We start from the raw sequence: 26,210 nt of genomic DNA, 5'->3' as shown, positions 1-26,210 counted from the left end.
GGAAAAAATTCAGTTGTTTGTTTCCACAATAAGCCAATTTAAGTGTGTCATGGGTGAACACGCCCTCACACTCTGGCTTTTCTCATGTTTTAACTTTACACAGAGGCGCACATAGACTTGTATTTTGTTTTAACCCTCATACAAACACAACTTGATTGTAGACCACCAAGAAGGCAAACCAAGAATAATATTGAAATGATTAAAAGGGAATTCTGACGTTATGTTTTGACAATAGTAGATATATTTATTGTAAAATCAAGGCCAAATATTTAAAACATTAAAAATGATCACTTACTGTAAAATCTTCTAAATAGGATCAAGAAGCTTAGATACTGATATGTAATTTTTAGAACAGAATACAATGATATTATACTTTGCAGCTTTTCTGGCCAGTCCATGACATGGCAGTCCAACAGCTGCTACAACCAACGATAGACTGCGAAGGAAGGATGCACGTTCTAAATTTGAAAAGTGACACCTTTGTGTAAGTTGCTTAAACCTGCATTCTTTTCTGTGAACATCCAATGGTAACTCCCCCTTTTGGAAAAGCCCAGGTCTATAGAAGTCAATGGACACTCAGATGTCTGTTTGGGGGATTTCTATTTTCTTTTAAAACAATATTATGTGCTATTCATGGTCCTCATTAAAAGGTGGCTTACCAAGCTTACCAATAGAGGCGACTGATTCCTGTCTCCAGCTAAAGTATCCTTTGGGAAGATACTTAATTCAGTTCTCCCAGATGCATCCATGTAAGTGAGAGGCATAGATAAAGGTGATGTATGAATCTGTGTGAGATTGGGTGAATGAACCTTATAGAGTGCTCAGCTGAGCTACTGGTAAATGGGCTGGTACTTATAAAGACAGGCCCTGTCTTAGAGTGGGCCTATCTATTGACAAATAAGTATTGTATAAATGTGCTGTGTCATTCAATTTATTAGATTCCCACCGTTCTTGTGACATCTGGTTTAAGCCAGTTAGCTCTACATCTTTAACTGGTTGTATCCCAATCAGAAGAAACTATAGGAAATCTTCCAGATAGGCCAAAATTATATGTCCAAGAGAAAGCAAAGTATATTGTCGTAAAAACTAAGTCTATGTACATGCACTCCATGATTCAGCAGCTTGTAAAACCACATTTAGCAGCAATAACTTGAATTGTTTTCTGTATGACTTTATTAGTTTCTCATATCCCCATAAGGAACTTCTTTTTTTTTTTTTTTAACGGCATCAGCGCAAATGGTCACCCCTCCACCACTGCACTTGACAGTTGGTGTGAGGTGTTTGTGGTGACACATTCTTTCTGCTTTTCAGACATGCCACTCTGCATTCTGGCCAGACATCTCCATTTTAGACTCGTTTGTCCCAGAAGTCTTGTGGTTGGTTCGTATGCAACTTTGCAAACCTAAGCCATGCTGCTATATTCTTCTTTTAGAGAGAACCGCTTTCCTTCTGGCTACACTTCCTTGGGGTGAATTTATTGGGACATTCACCCCTAGGAAGATTGTGGTATTGTGTAAATATACAATGCTTCTGACCAGCTAACTGATCAAACTGCTTTTACAGAGGTGGTCACAATATACTCTACAACTTTGGAAATTTAATTTGTTGCCCAGGATTAGGTGAAAAAACAACAACAGTCGTTTAAAATGGCAACTCACATATTTGGTGTGACGGGAACTGTAGCGGTGTTTCAAAAGTGGCTAAAAGTACCAAACCTTGAATACTTGTGCCCCTGGAACAATAAAGCAAGATGGTCATCTTTTCTAGCTTAATAAACTGCCGTTTTATGACAGAATGTCAACCACTGGAACAGACACAGCTCAGTTTTAATATTAACTTCTTTATGACTGTGTTTTGAGGAAGTTATGTTTAAAAGTTAAAGTCCTCTTTATCTTTGACTGAGTGCTATCAGACCCTGTCAGCTCAGAAAGAAGCAACCATCCTTCCCTTTTCCAATTCAGGGTCTCCAGCACCCAACAGTTCCATGGACTTCAGTGCCCTCGCCAGTCACCATATATGTAGAACGTCGTTGAGATAAATGCGCATCGACCTTTTGCACCCTGTTATCACATTTCTGCTGAGTTAAGCTAATTGTGTGCTAGCCCTTCCTCCAAATTTAACAGTCACATACGACAGTTTTCAAGTTGAAGAACTGAAACCTCTTTAGAAAATGTAAGGTCACAGGGAAATACATTTAGTTTTGAGTAAAGAAAAACGGACTAATTTAGGGCTGTCCTTACTTAATGGAAGTCTTTCTATTTGTTTCTCTGAATTATGAACAGAAATTAATTCATTGGAACTTCGGTTAGTTTTCTGACACACTGGGCGAACGCTTCTTTCAGGAGATCCTGACATGACAAAACTGCACTTCCCCATCCTGTAACGTCTATTTACTTCAACACTTGATGTAACTAGTAGTTACATCAGTTCCTCTGCTTAAACAGAGTTTGCACAGACATAGAAATTATGTAAGTCTAAACAGGAAATTTCTCACTCAGCATACTAAAGATGGGCAGAGTTCATCTTGGTTCATCTTGTTAAATAGAGAACTGTTTCCACAAGAGGAAGTGATCATATTCATCCCACTGAGGCTTAAGCATTTTCACTGACATAGGCAACCACTTCCAAACATGCAGAGCAGTGAAAAGGATACCCTTTACCATCTATTAATAGAACATGGGTACTTCTGAGCAAAGCACCAAAAACCAAACGAAACATGCAACAGGGAAGTCACCCCAGCTTTCGCCCAAACTTCTGCTTTTGCTTCCTGTGTGTGTTCATGAAAATGTGCTTTATTTCCCTGTCTTTTAATGCTTGATTGCTTTTAATATATCTGCATAATGCCCCACACTGTGAAGCGTGGCAGATGAATAGCGTATATCATGGGTTTCCTTATCACATTGCAACTTTCATTTTATGTGTACTTCTTACAGGTTAGTTCTCATGGCTCATTTATAGTGAATTTTGTTCACACCATAGAATGTAAATAAAAGATGGACCTAGTCAACATAATGTTAGCCTGTTGGCCTCTGTTTTTGCTGTTGTCATCTTGACGTTTTCTAATTGGACTTTGACTAAGAAACTGTGGATCAGTAACTAGTAACATCACAATTTAGGCCTGCTATAAAGCATACTCTGCTATATCATCCTTTTTTAATCTAGTAACAACCCTAATCTAAAACATTTACACAGTTGTATTCAGTACAACTATAAGCTAGCAGCTGAGATCATGAAAGTGTTTCCTGAGGTCACAGAGGGTCCTCAGAAAGAATGCACCGGTTTCACTTGGAAGCCACGCCCATAAACTATATTTTGTATAGTTTATGATTTTTTGTTAATAAGCGAATGTGCATTTGATGAGCGTTTACAGGTACCTGCAAGCATTTTTGTGGCTCACTAAGCTAATTACAGCCTCAGAGAGTTGCTATGGGGGTTGATGCTTTGGATGAATAAAGTAAACTTTGAAATGTGTGAAATGCCTGCATAAATCTCAAAGATGGTTTGCTGTAACATTCTCTTCTTATGCACATAAGAGCTGTGAAACTGGACTTTGTACTAAATTATTTTGTTTCTACTCCTACTTATTAGGTGTTATATAAGTGCAATCATACTGCACACATCCAACATGTTTTAATGCGTTTTTATGCACTTCCTAATCTCTGGTTCCAGGGATTCTGCTTCAACGCTTGTATTCTGCATTAAGACTCATGCACTGGGTTAACTTGAACCCATTGTTCATAACGCTAAGTGGAATTTTGTACCGTGAACCACTGTTAAGAGTGTTCAGGTAAATTTAGTCTCCATGTGATTAAATCCAGCGTTGATGACCAGAGGACTCCATTCATGAGGCTTCCCCTGGCGCGACATAGAGGGCTGGGCGAACTGAAAACAGTGGGTGTGACCAAAAATACGAAAATGTATTACACTGCAAGTCTGGCAGACACTTCAGTATGAATGGTGGAGCTAGAGCGGACAAGTTTGTTTCAGCAATTAAGAAAGCTAGTGAGAGGTGAGAGAAAGATGGAAAGCGCTCAAGTGCGTTGCTGTGTGTTAGAGGATGACTTTTGCACCGTACTGCAAAAGTCTGAAAGTGAAAGAAAATGTGTCAGGTCATATTGGTGCAAAAGCGCGCCTCGCAAATGTTGGCTGAATTTAAAAAAGAAACAGAAGTGCAACGTTTGCGCCTGACCGCCAGTGATGTGGGGGTAAGTCTGTCAGTTCATATTATTTTATGAATTACACGCATATAAATCAAATAAATTCACCACTTCACAGCTGTGCTCCCTTCAAAGCCCAAACGAGGAAGCAGATTATGACTTTGATGGAACTTTGCATTCACTAAAGCTGATTTTCTTTTTGCAGATTCACTGCAGTATTTCAGTACTTTTTGCACAGACCTAGACACATTAGAGATGCTATCCGTTTTAAGAGGTTCAGGGAGTTTTGAGGGCCGTGCAACGCTCACTCATGCGTAATGGGCGGTTTGCACAAAGATAAAAGGAAGTATGCGGTGTCAGACAGAGATAGTAACCCGGCCTTCCTCTTCCTTTTTGTATTTTTTAAAAACGTTATTGAATGACTGGACCTGAAACGGTTTTCTTGACAGGGCTGCACCCTGTCCGCATTTTTTGTGTGTTCCGTATCCAAGCGCGTCACGCGAGCTGCGCCCGGTTGTTATTATCGTGCGAAACCTGCAAAGAAAGAAAAAAAAAATCCATGTGACTTATGTGAACTCCGCCGATCCTTTTTATAGCTCAGTCTTATCAGTGTGTGGTTGGCGAGCGTCACCTCCTGGAAAAAAGCAAACCAGAGCGCAGTGAGCGTCTCTTCATTATGAACCAAAACTGCCGTAGCGAAGGAAGCAACTGGGAGAGGTGCGTTCAGGTGCTGTCGGAAACGAGTAAAGCTATTCGGATTTGAAAACCTGAGAACACCCACCTTACTAGGGGTGGGGAAAAAAAATCGATACTGTGTAGTATCGTGATATTTTGTTTGCTAATAATGTATCGATACAGGGACAGCAGAATTCGATATTTTGTTACAAAAAAGGTTTTTGTGCTCTGACTTCAGAGCATGTTGATCAGCTCCTTTTTCTGAGCAAGAATCCTGACGTTCCTTCACTGTCCAAATGTGTTTAACTTTTTTTGGCAGCAATAAACATGACAGTTTACTTATTTTAATTTAAGACATGTTTTATTTTAATTAAGTTTAAAACTTTTTTATCTAATGTAAAATTATATTTTGTTTTAATTTACTTTCAAATTCTTCAGTTGCTGAATGGGCTGCATAGTTTTCATAAATTGCATAGTTCAGAATAGCTATAATTGTACCAGATGGTTGCATTCAGTTAAGTTGGACTAGACTGTAATACAAACCGTTCAGTTTGTCAACAATAAAACTGACTGAAATGAGAGAATGACTGAGTGCGAGACTTTGATATTAGATAAAATGAATATTGATAAAGTTTACCTTTATGTACAGAATCTGAATATCGCAAAATATTACAAAAAAAATTGCAATAATATCATATCGTGCGTTAAGTATTGTGATAATATCGTATCGTGGGATGTATGGTGATTCCCACCTCTACACCTTACCCCTACCAGAATGAATAAATAAATACACAGAATATAAGAAGTAATTTTGCAGTTCTAAATGATTAAAAAGACAGCTCTGACATACAAGTATTTTGTGCTTCACCATCAAAATAATTATAATAATCCGACCAATGTAGGATTTTTTTTTTTAAACAAAACTACACTTTTATTATATGCAGTTATTTATTTTACTTGTATATGCTCTCCGTGACTCTGATGGATCTTGTGTTTAGGTCATCCCAAAAATAAAAATCAAGTGGGAAAACGACCCTACTTCTCCATTTATGACCTCTGTAAACATTTTCCAATTGATTTAATGGTCTTGATTGCTGGTTTCTCATTTATTTCCTAATACAGCATGATGTTAATTTTATGGTCTACCTTAAAACAATATTGACCAAAAGAGGTACACTAACACTAAATGGTGGCTCTTTCCATTTTTTTTTCTTTTTTTATTATAGAGTTATTGAGGTTGTTTGAAATCAAATAATTACTTTATGTCATTTTTCATGCGGTTTGAACACACTTATTTCCAAAAACCTCTGGCCAGGGACCTCATAATTAATAGCTGAGCAGAAGTTATTGTATAAAAAAACAAGATCAGTCTCATATTTGTGGTTATTTTGATGCTCTTTTTTGCATCTTTGCTTTCAAATTAGGTAGGGTTAATTTGTTTTTTGCTCTTAAAGGGGGCGCTCCAGTGACAGCTTAAACAAATAAGCAATTTGTTGGCTGAAATTTCACCACATGTTCTGCATTGATGTGAAATTGGAACAAATATTTTCCAAGCTTTGTTTTTCCCTTCTCTCGCTTTTCTCATATTTCCACTTGATTTTCCTTCATATTCAGCTTACAGAGCTAAAGAAACAGCACTCAGCTTTCTACTAACTTTCTTTTTCAGATTTTCTTTTGGCAGTTATCCTAGCACCCCCTCGTTTCTCTGCTTTTTGGACTCATTAAGAGTAAAGATGTAGACTAACTCTGGTGTAAAGCGTGTGTGAGTTTCATAATGAGTGACATGGGGTTTCCCTGTCCCTATTTTCTTCATTCATGTGGCTGGAGTCAGAGAAGTATAGAGTTACCATCCCGGATATGAGCTGAATATTGAGTGAGTGCGTTTGAAGGAGAGAGAGGAAGGGAAGCTGCACATTTGTGAGAGTGAGCATGAAAACGTATGTGTGTATGTGTGTGAGAGGCAGACAATAGGAGGAAGCCTGTTTGAATATTTATACCTATTATGATCGGTGTGTTTGTTCAGCACTCTTTGTAACAAACACAATCATGCATTTCTTCTTTGTGTTGCCTAGTGACCTGCTGTATTGTAGAAACTTCCTCTTGTCACTTGCACCATTTTGCATCCACAGTACCTAAATTGGAAGCTTAGCAGGAGGAAGTAGCAGAGCTCAAACTTGTGCACTTTATATATTCAAGTCAAAAACTGAGACAAATGTGAAAGATTATATTTAAAACATTTAACATTTAAATGTGTTCCTGTAATAGCGATAATTTAAAGTCATGTCATTATTTATCTGCTGATGTTGTAATACTGAATGCTGAGCAAGTCAAAGGGCTGTAGGGGAAGCAGGTTTCTCAAGATGTGAAGAATAGAGCTTGTGCACCTCTCTCGCCTCTGTGTGAGAAATTCTGCAACTCAGCAAATGGTCACGTACTTTTAATTACAATTCTCACAACAGCAGCCACACAGTGGTTTTCAATGAAGTAAAGAGTCTCTACAGTATATTTTACTGTGAATCTGTTCACAATGTGACAAAGAAAAGTGTGACTTGATGCAATAAACTTTCTTTTGCCCTCTAGGAATTACTGAATCACAGAGAAGTCACATTGTTGTGTTCATAATGACAAGAAAGGCCGCTCTTGTGTATAGCTGTGTTGTGAGTAGGTAAGCATGGAAATGAAGTCAAAGCAGGAACTGACTGATTACAGGTTGCTATGTGTGTGCTCTGCCTTCATCTAGACAAATTAGGGGAAATATAAATGCAAAGTTGCTATAGAAACACAGGCAAAAGTAGAGAAAGGCAAGAGTTGAAGTTGTGAGGGTCATTTAAGTTCAACTACATTCTTAAAGGCAGGTGAGATTCAGCTGAATTTAAAATCTGTTTGTGTGTTGAAGGAAAATACAGAACCAAGAAAGAGACGGGATCCAAATGACTGATGCAAAGTGAAACCCTACTGAAAGCCACAGGCGGGCAAATCAGTCTAACCCATGTTCATGCTGAGACTTCTTTTCAACAGCATCATAATTCATTGAGGTCAAAACCAGAAGAATTCAAAGAATCCACCACACAGTAGGTTCTAAAAAAAAGAATGTTAAAAATAAGATTGTGTAGTGAACTGCGTGTCATTCAGTCATCCATCCTGGACATGTTGCCAGTTTATTGTTCAGTCAACACACCAAGAAAGACACTCATTCACATTCACATTCATAACTGCGGCCAATTTAGAACCACCAACTAACCTAGCATACATGCTTTGGAGCATGAGATGAAACTGGAGTGCCCTGAGGCACAGGGAGAACAATCAACTGCACAGAAAGGCCTCAACTGGTGGATTCATACCCAGGACGGCAAGAAGGAAAAAACAAACAAACACAGACACTAAGTCTGTATCTGGTTGTTTTTTTTGTTTTCATTTTAATCCATGAATTCATTTTTGGTCACTTTAGGGCCGCGGAAAGAAGCTTAAATAGCAACTTTGAAACTATTGCAAGAATTCAGTAGACAAATTTACATTTCTAGCAGATACAGAATAACTTAACTCATTCACTGCCATTGACGTCTATAGCCGTCAATTGCAGTGAATGAGTCAATGGGTTTAACTCATTCACTGCCAATGGCTGGCAGTGAATGAGTTAATAAGATAAGATTTATGCTTCTGTGTCCAACTCTAAGAAGAATGTATTCTCTGACATACTCTGTAGAGATGAGGAGAACTGAAGAATCTGGTGACAATTTTCCTTAGATTTGGTACTAGCACCTTTATGCATTGACCAGTTTACTGAGATTAGAGCATCGTAGCATACGAGCAAAACATCCACATGTACGACTCGGTTCACTTCAGGAGCTGTTACCCTCGCCTGTACTGGGTTGCGGCTAGGTTGCTTCACTTCTTTGAGCATGCAGTCAGCAGAGGACTGTAAAGGCTACTTCTGCTCTTCATGTTGCATTGAGAGATGCAAACCACAGATGGCTCATTCAAATGAAAGTAAACCATGTGTCTATTTGTGCACCGACCAAAAGCAAATGAGTAGGCAGCTTTTACATCACACACCGCAGACATACTGAAATTTCACTCGAGTCATCTTGCTGTCACATGTGTAATTTTTACTGGCTCCTAAGTGAGCCTGAATAATTGTGTCTCATTACTCGGGTTAGAAATGAAAGGACTTTAAATTTCACATAGATTAATATTACAAAAAACAAACACTTGTTAACCTGTATTTATTAGGTATTATTTATATTAGGAGGGAAAGATTAGATTCCACACAAGTCTGTATTCTGTAATTGTCCGTGTCATTCAAAAATCTTGTACTTATACTTATTATTTTAAAGCTCTCACTTCAGCTGTAGTAGTATCTTGTTCCTCTTCTTTTACCACCTTCGGTCTTGATGAAACCTTCTCACAACCGCAGTGGATCGATTCACAGATGTAAAGCGGCTTTTCTTGACACTTTAACAGTGGATTTTCCCTCAGCAGCCACTTTCATTTCCAGCTGTAGCAGTTTCAGTGAAGAGTTTTAGGGTCTCAAAATGGTCTAAAAGGCGCAGTATGACATTTTGGATTTTTTTTTTAAACTTCCTAAAAATTACAGTGGAATATACCAGCCTCATATCTGTACATATCATAATGACTAAGTGGCGTGGAACGGCTAGGTTCCTGCTGCCCAAATTTAGTTACAGTCAAGCAGTAGAGAATCTCCAGGGTGTATTTGTCAGAAATTTAAAACCACAAAAATTACAAAGATGCAGCGTTTTGATATTAACCACCAAGATTTAGAGAGGCCTGTTACTGCGACGACCATGGTAGGTGATTATCAACCATTGCACAACTGCCTGTGCGGTCACAAAATTTGTATCTGCGATGGAATTTTGTTGGATTCATTACTAAGTACGGAGTGAGGAAGTGCTGCAGGCTTGGAAAAACCACCCGTACTGTAGGTTTTTACTCATGTTTATTCAGAAACATGAACATTTATAAAAATCACATTTCTGTAAATACAAGCAGGGACAGTGTGGAACAAAAATGTTAACGTGACGCAAGCTGAGATGTTAGGGTGGTGGCTGAGTAGCTAATGTTACTACCATATGCAGTATAAAACATGGACGTAGCTTCTGGGTCGGAAAAATAAAGCCGATACGGCAGTTTATCTGGAGGCCACTAGTTGGCGATAGCTGTAGATCTTCTTGGCCTATAGAAGTCTACAAGAAAACAACTTTCTGATTTGACCTCTGTAAAGGCGTTCCTGTTGATGGTTATGTTTATGGGCTCATTTTGTGTCATACTGAATAACAAACAAACAAACCAAAGAAGAAACAAAAGTTAAAGTCTGTTTTGTTTCGAAATACTACATTTCAATGTGAAGGATCAACTTGTGATTGACAACTCGTTAGCCAAAGAGCGTGAGTTTTTTCATAGACACAGTAGCCTCTCTGCGACACAATTAATTTTCAGCTTTATTTATATGGCACCAATTCACAACAACAGTCAACTCAAGGTGCTTTATATTGTACGGTAAAGACGTGACAATATTAGAAAGCCCAACAGTCACACATCCCCCTATGAGCAAATACTTCGGGACAGTGGGAAGGAAAAACTCCCTTTAAACAGGAACTAACTCCATTTCAGGGTAGCCACCTATCATGACTGGTGATATTTTTTTCTTTTTTCATCCAAGATGGTGAGGGTGGACATTCTCATCTTGCTAGCTTATGCTAGTTTAATCAGAATCAGGATACTTTATTGATCCCTAGGGGAAATTATTTTTGTTACAGTGCTCCAGTATAAAAACTAACAAAGACAGACAATACACTAAGTAAGAAATAGATACAATATATACATGACTTATATACATATAAGTCACTATTGATAAATAGCTGAGTAAGAAGAAGGGTGTGTGCAAAAAGGGTGTAGCTATTACAGTATACAGTGTGTTAAGCCAAATCTTTAAGGGCCTTCTCTAAATTGGAAGTCTTTTCTCTCTTCATCTGAAAAGGGCGATTACATAATTTCCATATTGAGTTGTCATTCTATTGTAATCTCTTTGAATGCAAACAGGTACTTCCATACCTGCGGCTCACTGCCTTATCAATGAATTGGAGCTGCACCAATTGCAATCTTCCATGTGTAGTTTTTGCTGTGCTTGTGAGTGTCCTTCTTTGGCATGTGAAGATTGAAGATAGGACACCTGTAGGTGTGCTAGCTGCACCTGTTAGTCCTGGAAGAACAGCAGGCCTTGGTACATATGGAGTCTACCTGTAAACCCAACCACAAAAATCCCAAATATCATTGGATTTTCACAATCAAAAGATATCAAAAGCATTAGCTCTGGTGACAAACATAGGACTGAATCCCGCCCACCACCCCCCAACTCCCTTGTTGCAGGTACCAGGTCTATCAACTTCTTCTTCTTTAATGCTGGATGTTCTTTTTGAAATAGTAGCAAGAAAGTTAATAAAGTTAAACAAAAAAAGTTATGTCTTTACTTTTCTGTACAATAAGAAAGCTATGCAAATATGTTTGAGCACTGATGAAGTAGATGAATTTAAAGATACAGAATAACAAACATTTTTTTCTTTCAAATGAAATGAAATGTGCTAAAAGCTCTCCGAGCTGTTTGGCACCAGATTTTCAAGTCTGCAGCATTAGTGATTCTTGCTATGCTGTGAAGAGGCTGGCTGAGACGATACTTGAGTCTTCTGTGTCATTGGAGTCTCTTTTTACTTTAAGCCTTTGTACCTGGTAATTGTGTGAATTTTGTTCTTCACCACAGCCTGGTAATGCAAACACATTCGCAGTCACTCACGTAAGTCACAGCCATGGGACAGCAGCACTTCCTCTTCTGTCACCATCAAGCCTCGATTTTGAAATAATGGCCTCAGGCGGCCTAAAACACTCTTATCTCTCTCATCTCAGCTTTTCAGGAACTAAAAAAGAAGCCTTGTTTGCAGCTTGATGGGAGTTGTTTTGCACATTTCTGATTAACCAATGGGCTTTGACCATGTGAGATGTTGAAAAAGAACACCTTTTTAAACAAGGAAAACCACAAATTTTGTTTCATGGAAAATTCTCATGATGCGAACGAGATATCCTGCCTTGGAGAGCTTAAAATAAAGCTTTTCTTTATCCACTGATTCACGTGTAAAAGTGTTAAGACTTTTGTGAAGGTGTTTGTGCACACTGTGAGTGAGTGGGTGCACTGTATGTGCATACCTGTTGCTCCTGTGGCCAGATTTAACCTTTTATCCTTTCTTAGCTAAAAGTGAAAGTACAGTTGCTTTGGAGACAGCCTAACATGTGAGCAGCAGTTCTGTCTTATTCTGTCCAATCTTACAAACTCAGAACCTGAAATATATTCTTTGATAGTTGCCTTACTTTACCTCTAAGCAGGGTGGGTAGGCTGTTTTCATTCCTTTCTGTTTCTCAGAAAGTTTCAGATATGGCTGCACAGAGCTTCCCCCGTGCAGAAATCACACTGTGATTTTGTCACTGAGTGACAGCTAGAATTTCAACCAGTAGTTTATGTTTTTTATGGCTTTTTTGGGGGGGATTAGTGTCAAGCATTTCAAGATATTGTATTGTATTGATTACACAGAAGAAATCTCTCGCAGAGCATTCAAAGGGCCAGGGTTGTGTTAAGTTGATGTTTCTGGAAGTATGCACAGTAGTTATAAAAGAAGGACTTTGCAGGTTTTAGTGGAAGCAGGGAAAAGAAAAAAAGAGCAGAAGGAAGCAGAATGCAATGTATGCAGATTTTTAACATTTATTAATAGTTTGATATTGACACTGAAATGTTGAGTCTGATTGTTTAACTAATTTTAGGGAAGACCGAGCAATGCGTGTGAAGGGCGCATGCTTCTAGACCTGCAGTTCTGTATAATAGCTGGACCACCTGTAACTTTTAAACTTAATGTTTTCATCCTGCCTAAGAATCTGCAGTAACTTTAGCCCTAGCAACAGAATTCATTTGCATATCTTAACAGGAAACACTCCCATGTCTGATATCAGCACTTGTACTTACAAGCAAATTCTCTTCCTCAACTAAGAATTGTTCTTGTAAGAGTGGTCTCTCAAACCCATAGTAGGCAGGTATTTTTGGTTGGCCACGCTAGTTTACAGTTACAGGGTTTCCAGTAAGCTGCTGCTCTATGAAGCTGAGAAGATGGAGAATGTGTGACAGTTCTTGGGTAGTCGGCACTGAGGGTTTAACTGTCTCACACTGTGCAACTTATTGATAACTAACCGTTGCCACAAGTGCACTGTTCACTACTACTGTGGTGTTTTTAGTCAGAGCTACTGGTTTCCAGTAAAGAACTGCACCTAGTGGCTTTACAGGAGAGGAAGTGGTAGTGGCAGAGCCTGAACGTGCATTCAGAAAAGGATGAAAACAGTCTTCACTTGTCGATTACTTATCTTTTCATGCAAAATTTTTGCAGAATGTGCATTTACATATTTGTCTTTTATTTCATTGAGCTGATGATACTGCAGATTCCTGAAATGGGAACGGAGTGAAAAAGGGTCAAAGGTCAAAGCCATAGCACTGCAATGAAGAGGACACGTGCATGTGCACTTGCTGACTTACTTCTCGTGTGTCATGCTTAAAAACTGAGGTGGTATACTGTATTTATACTGTATTTGTTTGTTGGTGGTTTGTGTTGAAGTGGTTGAAGATTGTTTTTAACAGTAAACCTGATAGTTTTACGATTTAGACACTAGGAAGTGTCTACAGCACACGACGTTTTACTTTTTGAATGGAGGTGGAGCGTTGAATCAAGAGTTATACACAGAGTTATATCGCCACCTAGTGGAAAAGCACTGACATGATACCCAACATATAAATCAGCTTACTGTCTGTACACTGTAGTTCTCGGGGTTTTCAGGATGTTAATATGCGAATATTTATATAGTTTATATAGAAATATTAAGAAAGACACATTTCCAGCATTCTGTTTAATGCCGGGAAGTGGCTGATGGAAATTAAAAATGTACACACCATCAAATTGTGAACATAATAAGTTTGCTAAAACAGAAGTGATTTTATTGTTGTACACTAGGTCATTTTTCACACCAAAATTAAAAAAAAGAAAAAAAAACATTAAAAAGAATCATCATCTTTTCTGAGCCTTCAGGGTCTGTCAAACCTTCATCTTTAGGCATACAACTACACCACCACTCTGTCTCCACCTGCTGGTAGAGTTGGAGGCAAACAGCATTCTTTAATTTATGTGTTTTACTGCTGTTTACTAACTTGCAGTCTTTTAAGGAAATATGTATTCAGCACTTCTACCTCAATATTTCACTGATTTCAACTTAATACTTAGGAATTGCCGACCTGTCCAGGGTGTACCCCGCCTCTCGCCCTGTGGTAGCTGGAATAGCCTCCAGTCCCTCTGTGACAAACAGAAGAGAATGGATGGACAGGTAGTAAGAAAACACTCAGTCTAACTGACAACAACCCTGAGACATTGCAGAATTGACCGATTTTTGGATAAGATAAGATAACCTTTATTAGTCCCACGCGTAGGAAATTTGTTGGGTTAAGGCTGCCGACCTTTGCCAGCGCCATCTTACCCTTCCGACCATACATACATTACAACATCATATGGGGAAGACTGGTCAGAGAGGTATAACAATGGAAAATGCACAACATGAGGAAAGACGAGGAGAAAAAATAACTCCCCCCAGACTGAGCTCCAACAGGGAGATCAGTTTGAGAACAGAAAAAAAACACACCTCAGCACATGAATCCGCACATCTCACTACATAGAAGACATAAGCTTCGAAGGCGTTTGGAGGGGGTGGGGGGGGGGTGAGTCTGTGTCAGTGCACATGCATGTGTGTGTGTGTTCCGTGTTCCGCCGAGAGAAAGTGTCCCTTCACCCGGTTAGGCAAAAGTCAACAGTCTTCGGTCGACGCGGGTAACCTTGAAGGAAGAGGGATAAAGTCACAACACAGTCTTGTTATCTAATGTAGAATTGTTATTCCCGTCAGCTTTTGCCTTGAGCATCCAGCTGGCGCCAGGGAGGCTGCATGAGATGAAGATAGTAGCTGTTTTGGTTAGTGCGAACAAACTGCATCCAGTTTTACAGTTGGTCTAATGTCCGTCACTGGTCACCAGGTTCTTATCTGATGTTGCAGGTTATTTACGAGCCGTGCAGCAAGAACAGAGAAAGCCTGGTGACCTTTAAAATTTTTTACACCAGAGGGGGCACTGTGGGCTCCAACGACAGCAAGAGTATGAAACCATGACTAACAGAAATCTTGGTTTATGACACATCTAACAACACATTGCACAACACCTTATTTCTTTGCCTTTATGACACAGTTTCATGTTTACTCCAGAACCCGCTTGTAAAGGCCCACTTCATTAGTTACACCTTCCTAATGCTACGTTGGAAACCATTTACCTGAAATCTTCGTGGCATGGATTCATCAAAATGTTGGAAATATTCCTCTGAGATTTTGGTTTATATTAACATGATGAAATTACACACTTGCTGCAGATTTGTCATCTGTACATCTATAATGCAGATCTCTTGTGCCACCACATCCCAGAGGTGAGTTTAAGGTGATTTGAGTTTTGTGTCATGGTATGTTATCCTGCTGGAGTCAGCTGTCAGGAGAGGGTACACTGTGATTACTTAAGAGATGGACATGGTCAGCAATGTTACTCAAGTAGGCTGTGGTGTTTAAATGATGCCCAATTGGTACTAAGGGGGTCCAATTTTTCCAAAATTCCAAATTCTTAACCTGCAATCTAAATGCCACAGTACAAACCAAGACTCATCAGGTCAGGTAACATTTTTCCAGTCTCCTATTGTCCAATTTTGGTGAGACTATGTGAATTGTAGCATCGGTTTTCAGTTCTTAGCTAACAGGAGAATCACCTGCAGTGGTGTTCTGCTTCTGACGAGTATCTGCTTCAAGGTACTGTTGTCTTCTTTTTGACTCAAAGCAGTCAGGCCATTCTCTTCTGAACTCTGCCATCAACTGTGCATTTTCACCCAGAGAACTGCTGCACTCTGGATACTTTCAGGATGCCTCTTTCAGACTATTCACTGTAAACCCAGAGATGGTTGTGTGGGAAAATGAGTTTCTGAAACCAGCCTGTCTAGCATCAACAACTGTGTGACTTTTAAAGTCACTTAAATCACATTTCTTCCCCATTCTGATATTTCATTTGAACTTCAGCAGGTCATCTTGACCATGTCTACATGGCTAGATGCACAGCGTGGCTGCTATATGTTTGACTGATTAGAATCTTTTGTTAATGAGCAATTTAATAGGTGTACATAATGAAGTGGCTGGTGAGTGTATATATCCATGCCATATTGAAGCTGCTATTAATTTCTTTTTAATAATTCTATATTTAATATCTGCAAAGAGGCATTGTCAGTTTGTAATTACTGTTAATTGTGAATATCTCACAAACAACTACAGTTTACACACATGAAATACCAGAGACAGAAATGACTTGTAGATCCTAGTTAATGTGGGGTTAGTATCAGCAGAGGGCAGTGTTTTCCACATCATCCCAATCAACTGAGCATCTGTGTGTTGGACTTCAGGCGGGGTGGATTTGTGCCCTCCAGCACAGCAACCCTGCGTTCTTTGAAGCTCTGGTATCTCCAGAGATTACACACTGAAACCACACCCCCTGGGGGATGAAGAGACTGAGTGATTGGCGAGTGTCAGCTGGAGGTATTGATTGGCATACTTAAAGGCAACAATAGAGGAGAGCAGTGAGAAACAGTCGTGTTCTGGTTCACAGAGTGGATCGGGTCAATTGAGGGAGCTGTGACGATGTGTTAGACTAATTCCATGTGTGTGTGGATATGTGTGGATCCTTTTTAATGAATATTGATTGGGCTGCAGTTGAAGTTTGCATTGGACAAAGAGGCAACTGCACATCTTTAGTTCTTCATTCATTTCTTAATCCACTCTGTAAAGGAAACCGACCTCTACCTAAACAAAAAAGTGACAAACTCTCCTTATATGCAGGACTATAATCTATATGTAACTTCCATTCACATGAAATCGATTCCCACAGTACTACACTTCACACAGAAATAGAATAAACAATAGTAAATAGTAAACTGGGATGCCTTGACTTGTTCTCCTAAATCTTCTGGGATGTTTTTGTCTCGACCGCTCTGAATGTACCATAAATTGTGTATAACACTTTTGAATACCCAGGCCTCAATTCTTTCAGTATCTGCAAACTACTGTAGCTTACAAACTCCCAAAACTAGACTGAAATGCTATTATTGCTGCAATTTTTTCTAACTAGCAAAGACCATTAAGCATGTGTGTGTTGTTTTTATAATTAGACTTACAACCAGACTTTCAAGAAGACACGGGAAAGTGATTTTAAGCCTGACATGGGATGAAAAGACTGTGACAGATATGTAGGAACATGTAAAACAATATCAAAGGCAACCTACTCAACTTTTTATGGTCCTGTGACAACACTCAGGACTTCTGGACTGCCTGGAATATTTGAAAAACCAAAAAGCAGTTTCAGAATAGGATGAACTGTTTCACAAAGGTTATGCATTTAGACATATTTCCATTGAAAACAGCATTATACTAGGCATAGCCTTTAGCAAAAAGGAGTCACTCGATAACCTTTTCACATTTTTTATAGATGGATAAAAATAGGGCTGTCTATAATAAACAACAAAAAAACAACACAGTTAACATTACAAATGCCACAGGCACCTTATATGATGAGGTAGTAACAGTGACAAAAAAACTGTAAAAGTAAGACTGACAGCGCATAAGAGAGAAATGTAAATTACATTAACAAATAACAAGTATGCTATAAATCCTAGAAAAGCAGCTGCATGAAGATCCCAAACACAAAAATATGTTTGGGATCTTATCCCTGGCAGGTGTGCATCACCTATCACAGTATGAAGAGCATAGAGAACAGTAGGAAGGGTTTCCTGAAGCGTTCTTTGTGGGGTTGAGTCTGAGGGAGAGGAAGTGGTGTGGAAGTGTGGAGTGGAGAGGGTGTGATGATGTTGTCCACGATGGAGAGCAGTTTGTTCATTGACCTCATGTACCTCACTGACTCAAAATGCCATCAAATTCTGAGTAATGATGCTTCCGGGCTTCTCTGGAAGTTGATGATGCCCACCCCCAGCAGACAACAGCAAAATAAATGACACTGGCAACCACAGACTGGCAGAAGATCTTATGTTTCTATGCAGCACTTGGGTGGAGCCATTATATTCTTGGGTTTTATATCTGATAGCCTCTAGTGACCACAATAACGTTTTCACATCTGATACAATTTGTCTCTTTTTTTTTTTCTTCTTCTTTGGCACGTACATTAACTCGCTTCTTCACTGTGATCTTGCCAAAGCTCTTTTTGGCTCTTTTCATAGACTAAATTTGACCAAATTTCACACAGATACATCAAAATGAAAAAAAAAAAGAGTGAATTTTTTATGTCCAAATTGTCAAAAGTCAAATGTTGAAACTGCACCGGAAGGCACTTTCAAACTGTGCGAAACTCTCATTGGAAATAACATGAACTGAAGCAGACAGCAGCTGTGGCTGTTCTTAGAAAGCAGGAATTTAAAAAATCGTGTTAAGTCTGCAGACACAAAATGCTTAATGGTCCTAAATTTTAAAATTAAGTCTAAACTAACTATAATTTTTGGCACTTACCTAAGGAGAAGAATACAGTAGGGATTTGGGGGCAAATGCTACAACAAAGTGACTAGTTGAATTACAGGTGGCAGAAGTTATAAGTACATTCATCATGGGGGTGCATGTCATGGTAACTTTGGACTAAGTGTGTCTAATCTTCTTAACAGTGTTAATTTTGACAGCAAATTTAGATCTAGTTTAAAAAAAGTTTGTTCTGTAAAAGTTTGTGTTTTTAACGGTGAAAGTTGTGCCACGCAGTTTTCAAAGTGTTTTTTTTTTTTTTTACGTCAAATCCAAAATGTGTGCGTATGTCCCAGGCGTTGATATTTGAAACGTGAAAACGCATCACGAGATGCAGGGATACTGGGAGCAGGTTGAAGCCCTCCCACCCCATCACCATACTGTTTGTCAGGGGCAGCTGATATGTGTGCATCTAGGGTCTGATTGGATCTGACACATTAAATTGTCAGTACATTTCATCCTCGTTATTGTCCTTGTGCATTAAATTTGATTTCGTTATCATCTTGTTTTCATCAGGGCGAAAATGACGTTCAGTGATGAAAACATAACAAAAATCATTGGTCACCAAAATGAACCAATTCTGACCACACCTGTACTTTAAAACATTTCCATTTTTGACTCCATGTCACTAGTTTTCATTGTCATGTGTCTATTGCATACAGTAAAGTAGTCTAAGATCAGAGGTGGCACATTTTCTTCACATGCATGCTATTGTATCTAATTTTAACATTTCAAAACAAATTACGTTTTAATTGCCATTAATTAGAAAGATATCACTTTATATAAAGGAGCAGCTTCTGTTTACGTATAACTTTCCACACTGTGGCAGGCGGAGGAGTCTGGATTTAGTTTATGTTTTGGTTTGACTGGGCGGTGATTTGGAGACACAGCCTGTCTTAGTCTTATTTTGGAGACAAATGTGAAAGTCAGACACAGAGTGACCTGGAAACTTTGGCTTTCATTTGTTTCCAGTCAGAAAATGGAACGTAGATGACGCCTCCAGTGTTGTCTGGATGGCTTGTACTCATACCTTTGAGTGAGAACAGAAAGTGAATAGGCCTATAGCCAGATGTTGATGAAACATTATAGTGTGGTCTTTTGCTTCTTTCCTTTGACATGGGCTACCTTTAATAACCAATAATTGTCCACAATTTTAACTGAAGAGTTACACTTGGTAAGTCCCAGTTCCTAAATAACTTACCTAATTTGTAATTGTTATTTGTTTATGATTTTTTTTCTTGCTAAACTGATAAAATCTGTAAGTTTATAGTAGTACATACATTAATCAGCTGCCAAATGTTAAACGTCTGGGACATGTCAAGTATTAGATAAATGTGTTTAAATGAGTTTTTATGGGACTGAGTCACTAATGGACCTGTGATATAGACACAGACATAGCCTTGGTGGTCTCACTCAGAGCAGACACATATTCTTTGTCTCACTGCCACAGATGCTCAATCCATTGGACCACACACACACACACACACACACACACACACACACACACACACACACACACACACACACACACACACACACACACACACACACACACACACACACAACATCCAGGGATATGCACATTACTTCCCACAATCACATGCAAAATCTTAGGATGCAGACATTGGGACTCCACATTGACTCCCTTACAGACAAATAGTCTGCAGTGTTTGTGAGGGAATTGTGCCTCCTAACACTTCTATGCCTGTTCATATGTCTTTGAATGCTAATCAGGAGCACAATGGGATCTAAGACCACCTGGAAACTAATAGTGGGGTTGAGTCATAGCCCTGGACTGGCCCAGTCTGAATAAGCAGGAGATGAGACCAAAGGCTGGGGGTGAGATTGTGGGAATTGTATAAGGAGAGAAAATTAAAGGGAGACAGGGAATTAATTTATTTATTATTTTAAATTAAACATAAATCCAAGGCAATCACATGTTTTTGTCTTGGTGGTCATTTTTGAGGCTCTCGTGGGTCTGTGTTGCTAAATTCACATATTCTTAAATTGCTGAGATCATTGTCATACTGGAGGTTTGGTCCACTTACAACAGTGAATTGTTGCTGCGCTTTTAGCAGTCAGTCTGGCAGTAAGTATTTTGCTTGCACAAGGAACATCCGTCCATAAATCCATCCGTCCATAAATCCATCCGTCCATAAATCCATCCATTAAAACTGGAGTTCTGTGATGTGCAAGCTTTTTTCCTTATATGATAAGATTTCTACTTGACATAATGCACGTTTAACTTCATGTGACTAATGTGCGTAGGTGTAACAGTGATTTACTGTATTTCGTAGTGATGGTGAAAGCTAAAAGAATCGGTATGCCTTACCCAAGGAGTCCCATAAAATCTGAATTTTAAACAAACAAAACAAGTGACTACCATACTGATACATAGTGTTTATTTGATTCTGTTCATACTTATGATAAATGAACGCAGCGTGACAGTAACAGAAAAAGTGAGATACAGTAAATGGCTGTGTGGGTGCTGGATTATTCCCACTTGTAAAATCTCTGAGTCCTTCTGCCTAACAGTGTTTCCATGCAAAACATTACCAGACAAATTGTTCCACTTACGTCAGCGCTGCCACTGCAGCGACCAATAATGGCAAATTCATGGTTTAGAGGACAGAGGAGGGAGTGTTTTTTTTGACAAGATGGAAAAGTATTGGCAGAGAGATAACATGATAGAAATCCTAAGGTGAGATCAAATATCTTTTTTTCACATAGTTTAAGTAAGTGCAACAACATTTCAACTTTTATTGGCTCTTAAAGGCCAAGTCAAATAGAAAGTGCCATTAAAGGGATCCCATTAGGTTTTTCTGTTAAGGAAAGCCATTGTTACAGTAGTGGATGGTCGTATTACACACAGCCACATGAATATTAATGTATGTGCAAAGCTCAGGCTCTAAACACTCCTTTTTTTCTATTCTTTACTCTCTGTGATGTCACAGAAAGTGGATATCTTTTATTTGGCCATCTCACGCACACAGCTCTGGCTGTTGGCACAGAAGCACCACCAACTTGTGGTTCAAACCTCAAGTGCCAGGAGCATCCAGTCAGAAGAAATCTGACTTCACCAACTTCATCTTCAGCCTCATGAGCAGGTCTCACTGTTGGTTATTGCTCCACGTACCACTGAGCATTAAACGCATCCCCAATATTCAACAGATTTTTTTTCACATGCTACCTGCACTCCTTAAAGTTAAGCTGTCGTGTGAATTTTTAAATACTTTATACAAACATACTTCAGTTTGTTGTGTTAGTGGTTGTTTTAGCAACATTAAAAAAGCTGACTAGGTGGAAAAAAACTGGAGTATAAGTGCGTGGCACCAGTTTAAAGGTTGTTTACTAACATTTAAGATATACTATTAAGGTTTTTTTAGATTAAAAAATGTGTTAGGATAGCAACCTTTCATTTAAATAGGAGTTGGTGACACAGTTAATGTACTGCTGTCAAGAGAACACAGAGAATGACATCCTGCCTTTTTTTTAGATCAATTAATTGTTCTTATACGGTTAAGGCAGCTAAATATTTATACATATAGGGTTAAAGCAACTAAACACTTGGTCAGTAAACCGCTAACAATCAAGATTTCATCCTGCTTTAGATTTATGAGAAGGCAAGTAATGCAACAGCCATCAAAACTGAAAATTACGGTGTTACACAGTCATGTTTGCACAAGATGCAATCTGCAATACTGGTTTCATGCATTTCAGGCCCACCAAGCCACTGATAAAAATGAAGATAAAATGCCTTGAACATTCAGAAATACTACAACAGCAACGCAGTCAAAAAGCCCATCTGAGCATATAAACAGCATAGGTCATAATTTGGTTGTAAATTTCACTATGGGCTATTTGAAAGGCACAACACTGGTGCCTTTTAAAGGAAAGAAAATGGGAAAAGATGGATTTGTGTTCTATTTCACTGTCTCAGATTTGTTTAGGAAAGTCATGGGACATTTCAACTGATCAAGCCAGAGATTGGGAGCTTTTCAGGTACTGGAAAACAGGCCTATTCACTGGTGGATTGGAAGAGTTTGTTTGCTAATTACTCCAAATCAGCAAAGTATAATAATGTTAAAGGTGTCAGTACACAGCTACAACATAAACTGTAGACAAAGATGACAGTACCATACTACATGTCTTCAGGTGATAATTCATAAAGACTTGCTTTTTTTTTTAACTATAACATTCAAAGAGTAGCAGGAAATGTGAAAAACTCCCATTGTCTTTATGGTATGGTAGAATGTTTAGTGCCATATCCCAGCTGTACAACACATATTTGATTCCCACACGGACACTAAAGATAGACTGCCATGCTATTCATTCTGATAATATGTGTAATGGCTCCTTGACTCATCTATAGACTCAATCTCCCACAATCCTCCCACAATGAGCACTCTGCTGAGCCAGCATTTCTCAACGTCTTACTTTCTCTCTTGATTTCTGTGCATGTACTCAGCAGAGCTACGTGGCAGTCAAGTAAACAGGCTTGTTTTTCTGTTTTGGAACACCTAAGCTAATTTCTTGGTAACTGTTTTATTAAAACTGTTGAAAACAACCTAATTTAAAAAAAAAAATATATATATATGTATATATATAAAATTTATAATTTATATATATATATATATATATATATATATATATATATAAAATTTATTTTTAATCCTTATTCTCTGTGTACGTGTGTTTGTGTGCTGTACTGTGACGTCTTGAACTTTCTTGATAAAGCAGATAAAGTTTCAGTTTCTGTGGATTTTTGTTTTCTTTGCATGTTTATCTGTGGCAGCTGTTCATATTGACTGCCTGGTTATTTCTTTTTTTTAAATCCACCATTTTCAGGGTGAATTTTACCCCAGAGACAGTTGGCACGTAGGGAAAGTCTTTCTCTGTAAGTTTAATGATGATCACATTATTTGGAGTTTGTTAGAAAGTCATAGCTCATTGCACGTCTTTGTTAACTGAGAGGAGTCTGTAGATTTTTACAGGGTAATAGCTTCCCAGCTTCTTCTGGGTTGTGAGATTATTTGGTATGGCAAGGTTTAAGAGTGGTTCCCAATTAGTTGATCTACTTTTATTCATACTAGAATGCCTTGGCAATTTGAAATGGCTTGAATTCTTGGTCAAGTTTATTTGTAAAGCACTTTTACCAAGGCTGACCAAAGTGCTTCACAGGCAGCCAGTATAAAATGATATTAATATTAATGACAAGAATGATAACTATACGATATCAAGGCTTAGCTTAGCTTAGCTTAGCTTGAATTAAAGGCCAGAGGCAGAATGGAGTCTTGAGCAAAGACTTAAAAATAGAAACAGTTCTATTATCAAATGGTAAGGTATTCCAACGACACGGGGCAACAACTTAAAAAGCTCGGACACCTCGGTTTTTAAGTCTAGATCTTAGAATATTGAGGATCAGCTGATTACCATACCTCATGGCTCTTACAGGAGTGTGTTCATTAATAAGCCAATCAAGAGAAACGATCAATAAACCTTAATATTAATCCTAAAATTAGCAAGGAGCTAATGAGTGCAGCTAAAACTAGCGTAATATGTTCATGTTTTCCCGTCCCAGTTAAACGTCAAAGAGCGTTTTCTACTAGCTGAAGCTAACGAAGTGATGACTGTGGTAAACCTACATAGAAAGGATTACAATAATCTAGTCATGTCATGATAAGAGCATGTATAACTCTAAGTCATTATAAGAAAGGTGATACTTTGATTTTCTGTTGGGCTCCACATGGTTTCTGTTTGGACAGCTTACATTATGTATTTTGCTGACTTCTCAAATGAAACAATAGCCAGTCAGGTAGCAACTGGTGGGCTTATTTTACTTTAACTCACAAAAATGATGACTGATTTCCACTTATGCTGACACACACTGCCCATTTAACCTCACATGACTCATTTCTTCAGCTGCCTTTGTAAATGTGATTTACAGTGGCATGGCAGAAAGTCAAGGGGTTGGCAATTTGGGGAAATCTGTAGGGTGCTTACTCGGGTTACGGCTTTCCCAGTTCATATATTTGAAATGTTATTTGATGACCAATCCTTAAAGCGCTATAAACATGGTTTTAACACTTTATTGTTCTTCTAGTAAGCCTAACTTCAAAAACCAGTTCATGCCCCCACATTTATAGGTATGGACACAAAATAAACAGATCTAAACACAGAGCAGCACGAGCATAAGCATATTCTTTTTTCTTCGTCTATTTTCCACATAAAAATGATATTATTTCAGTTTACGTTCACTCTTTTATTTTCCCTGGTCATTCACACCCCACTTGCAGTGGCTTTATTCCCCACTAATTGGACGTGATATACACTTTTACACACACTGTCTTAATTTAAGATTATTAGCATTGTACATACACCAGCACTGTTGTATTAAGCACTAACAAGATGAAGTTGACATGTAGCCTAGCTTTTAGCTAAATGCTACATGGCTATATGGTCTTAGGCCTTACGACTGTAGCACGTTTCGCTCATCAATTGAAATGGGAGTACTGAGACGATATGGTTCTGTTGCTTCATTTGTAATAAACAGAAAACGATTCAAGTTTCACAGAGCAGCTAAGTTTCCTATCTCCCTTTTAATAAACTGCCGTAACTGAAGCATGTGCTAATGCATGCCGAATGGTCTTCTACCAGAGATTACCATATAGAGCCTGCATTGTAGCGGTAATGCTGCAAAACTGTCATATCCTGTTCATCAGCAATATACAGTAATTAACCAGCCTGAACTACAGTAGCATCCGGTGTAATCTTCTGCTACTGCCAGTATGACTATGCACAATTTGCATGAGACATCATGCCCAAGTCTATACTTGTCTCTGTCTATGGGTATATAATAGGGGTATGTGTGAGTGTGTGTGCGTGTGTGTGTGTAAGTGTGTAAGTGTGTTGGGAAAAGTGTGGGAACTGCAGAGGAGGAAACGTGTATTTACGAAGTTGGCTCAAAGTTCCCATGAATTCCTCTGGATAGGAGATGGAGCTGGACGTGGGGGGTTGTATTACAATAACCCCAGAGGCAAACTGATTCATAATGTCAGTGCAAACTGTAATGGAGTATGTCAGGTGAAAAGTTACTGTAGATGCGTATGGATATAAAAAACAAAGAATTAGCAATAGGGTGATACACTTTCAGAATGATCCAGTAATTTTTTCCCACTTTATATGTTGTATTAATGCTCTGTTAATATGTATTAATGCCAGGCAAGGTGACAAGTTTCTAAATGTCACCAAAAGTGCTGGTCAAGATAAAAATGCAAATGCTTAAGGGCTCTGATAAATAAAACACATTCACGTGAAATAAAGCCATTTCCTTAAAAGCAATGATGGAGGATTTAAAAGAAATCACACCAAGTGGCTTAAAGCTTGTGCCCAGCCTTGTTTGTTTCCTCTGAGGTTATTGCTATTGTGATTCATCGGTCATTACAGTTCATCAGACTTATTGTCCTAAAGTTGCACTTTCACCATCAGTCTTATTCCCAGTTTTGACCTCAGAGATCTACCGAGTTTCACTTGTGCAATTATATATAGCTTGTACATTGATGCTGCACTTGCAGACACTTCCTAAATCACAAGTGGTAATTGGGCATTTAAGGATTAAACATTTTTGAGAAATGCTCTAATCTTGTCACTTTGTCGAACCTGAAGAAAAAGCCTATAAATAACTTTGAAGTTAACAAG

At 38.6% G+C, this 26,210-nt stretch overlaps 1 long non-coding RNA gene across 2 annotated transcripts in view; it reads left to right on the top strand.

Annotated features, from left to right (window-relative positions):
• Positions 1–3,942: 3,942 nt before the first annotated feature.
• LOC146695231 (uncharacterized) overlaps positions 3,943–26,210 on the top strand; it is a 111,783-nt gene continuing 89,515 nt past the window's right edge. For both annotated transcript variants that reach the window (XR_014923543.1, XR_014923542.1), the window contains exon 1: positions 3,943–4,205. This is a non-coding gene — a long non-coding RNA (uncharacterized LOC146695231). The remainder of the gene's footprint in view (positions 4,206–26,210) is intronic.

Source organism: Copadichromis virginalis, linkage group LG13 (genome assembly GCF_057382275.1).
Source record: "Copadichromis virginalis isolate Kocher_CV1m ecotype Utaka linkage group LG13, C_Virginalis_male_GT1.1, whole genome shotgun sequence".
NCBI lineage: Eukaryota > Metazoa > Chordata > Actinopteri > Cichliformes > Cichlidae > Copadichromis > Copadichromis virginalis.
Note: the sequence above shows the minus strand (reverse complement) of the source record. Positions and strands in the feature narration are given on the sequence as shown.